This window comes from Brassica oleracea, chromosome C9, assembly GCF_000695525.1.
Source record: "Brassica oleracea var. oleracea cultivar TO1000 chromosome C9, BOL, whole genome shotgun sequence".
Classification (NCBI taxonomy): domain Eukaryota; kingdom Viridiplantae; phylum Streptophyta; class Magnoliopsida; order Brassicales; family Brassicaceae; genus Brassica; species Brassica oleracea.
The window spans coordinates 12,277,763-12,280,604 of NC_027756.1; the positions used below are offsets into that span (position 1 = coordinate 12,277,763).

At 44.9% G+C, this 2,842-nt stretch overlaps 1 pseudogene; it reads left to right on the forward strand.

Moving 5' to 3' along the window:
• LOC106314342 overlaps positions 1-298 on the forward strand; it is an 11,105-nt pseudogene extending 10,807 nt beyond the window's left edge.
• The last annotated feature ends 2,544 nt before the right edge of the window (positions 299-2,842 follow it).

Genomic DNA, 2,842 nt, shown 5'->3' on the forward strand with positions numbered 1-2,842 from the left:
GATTTACAAGGAGAAAACCAAAGCTTTTCATGACAAGAAGATCTTGAAGAGAGAATTTAGTGTTGGAGATCAAGTGCTTCTCTACAACTCTAGACTGAAGTTGTATCCCGGGAAGCTCAAGTCAAGATGGTCCGGTCCTTTCAAGATAAAGGAAGTTAGGCCATATGGGGCAATTGTGTTATGGGACAAGAATGGTGGAGACTTTACAGTCAATGGACAAAGAGTTAAGCTCTACATGGGAACCACAATGGAGGAGAAACGAATCTCGGTTTCACTCTCCGACCCCGTCACCGCCTAGCCAAAGGAAAACAAAGTCAAGCTAGAGACTTAAAACAAGCTCACTTGGGAGGAAGTCTCATGTCTATCCTTGTAAATAAAAAAAAATGGAGTAACTCACGCGGGATTGCTTACCCGCGTGACGCGAGCTGGAGAGATCTCGAGCGGAGCAAACACGGGTTACCTTACCCGCTCGCACGAATTTGGTCGGTGACGAAAATCTCACGAGGGTTGAGGTCACGCGGGTTCCTCTACCCGCTCGCACGACAGTCGCATTCGGAGATATTATGACGCGGGGTAAAGCACGCGGGGTCGCACGAGTTTCTCCTACCCGCGTCGACGGGTCAAAACCCGCTCAGGTATGATTTCTACCCTTAAACCCGGTGACCCGACCCAACAACCCGACAAACCGACCCGGTTCAACCCTAAAACACCCCCTACCCGCGTCTCTCTCTCCCTTTTCCTCTATCTCGCTTTCACAAAACATCCAAACCTCTCACACCAAATCACCCCATATCTCACTCAATTCTCCACCAAACCACTCCATTCTTTTTCCTAAATCCAAGCTTTCGCCCCTGTAGTCTGTTTTCTTGATTCAACTTGTCATTTCCTTTCATCCAAAGCAAGGTATTGTATCACAAAGATCAATTTCGTAGGCCTCATGAACCCTAGAAATTTGAACTTGAAATTTGATTTTTCTCTTGCTTGATTCTTGTGAAATAGACTGGGGAAAACTTATATATCATGTTGGGTTGTTGATTCTATGGTGAATTTGAGTTGAATTTGAACTTTGAAAATTAGGGTTCATGAGATTTGGGGATTTTTCGAAACTACTATAATTCCATATGACTTTGGCTTGGTTTGGTTAGTTAGGGTGTTTGAGAACTTAATTAGAGAACTTTCTAATTGAAGAACTCATTTGATGCTTAAATTTTGCTTAAAAGCCTTATTCTTTGCTTACATCCATCTCTTGTGGCCTTATATCAATAACTTGTGTGCAATGTGATAGTTTTGCTTAAGCTAAGTGATCATGAATTGAATTCACATTTGCATTATCAAGTTTCCTACTTCCATTTGCTTATCCTTTTCCAAGGTTTAATATTGTCAGGTACAAATGGGTAGAAAGGATCAACACAAGATAGAGACCGAGAAACAAGAACTTGCCAAGCAATAGACTGCTAGACATGGGAAGCCTTTAACCTCCAAATCTACAACGGGAGGAACTTCTAGGAAACAAGCCTTGGCGGCAAAGAAGAGAGATGGCAAGCGGGTTATAACTGCCGAGGGAGTGGATGCTAGTGGTAGAATGCTAGCCCCTCCCAAAAGATCTAAGGAACCAAAAGGCAAGGAAGTAGCTCTTCCTCAAGTGGAGGAAAATGAAGACATCACTGAAGAAGATCAAGCTCCCCTCAAGAAAGCCACAGTGTTTAAAGGGAAGAAGGTTGATACTGAGAGGGATAGAACCAAGACACCAACTGAAGATGAGCTATATGGGCATTTGAAGAATGGTGTGTTATGGCCTCCAACTCGATTTGCGGATATCAAGATTATGGAAGAGTTGGAGATAGGTGACGACATTACGCAAATGTTGGAGCACATGAACATGCAAAGCTTCTTCACTATGGCCTACCCTCCCTATGAAGATGAGTCATGTCAGTTCTTGGCATCATTAGAGGCCACCTTTCACACCACCAAACATGTGAGGCAAGGATGGGGAAAGATCAAATTCAAGATCCATGGGAAGGTTTACTACGAGATTGGACAAGCACTTGGTCTTAAGGATTTGGAGGAATCATCCATCCCCATACCTTATGATTCAACTAAGGAGGAGAACATTGCCAACATTGTTTGGAAGGTGTTGGCGGGGAAGAGTCGCAAGGCAAGCCGCGACAAGAACGCCTTCATTCGCCATCCTTCCGTGTGCTATCTCCACCGGTTGATTGTCCACACCATTTTCCCAAGGAAAGAACCAGACACTGTTAATGATGAGGAGCTACAACTTCTTCACCAAACCGTCCAACATTATGCTCACCCATCTCAGTTGCCTCTTGTCAGCACTGATTTCTACAAGAATTTTGGAATGGTGGGATTCTTTGTGAAGCAACGTCTGAGAGTCTTACCCAATGGTCCCCTTTGCCAAGCTCATGAGCATATTGGCAACCTCCAAAGGTGGAACAAAGCTCATGACATAACTATCTTCAAGCTCAAGGACAAATGTAAGAAGTTGAGTAAGACTGTGAAGAGGCAAGCAGAAGCTTCAGCTCAGTTCATGAAGAAGGCGGCTCTACTGACCAGAGGAGCTGTGGCAGGATGCTCATCAACAGATTTTGACTTCCTTAACCCCAAGCCGCAGCCCCCAATAGATCCTTTGGCACTCAGTTTCCCCGCCACCAAAAAAAAGCTGCTCCGCCGGAAGAGAAACCCACCAGCTCAACCATCAGATTCAGGAAACAAATCTCCATCCCTTGCCTCGACAGATAAGGAAGCTGACACCGAGGATGAGGCATCGGCCTCTTCCCACGCTCCCTATTGAGGTACTCCTCCACCTTTCCATTGTATATACCAG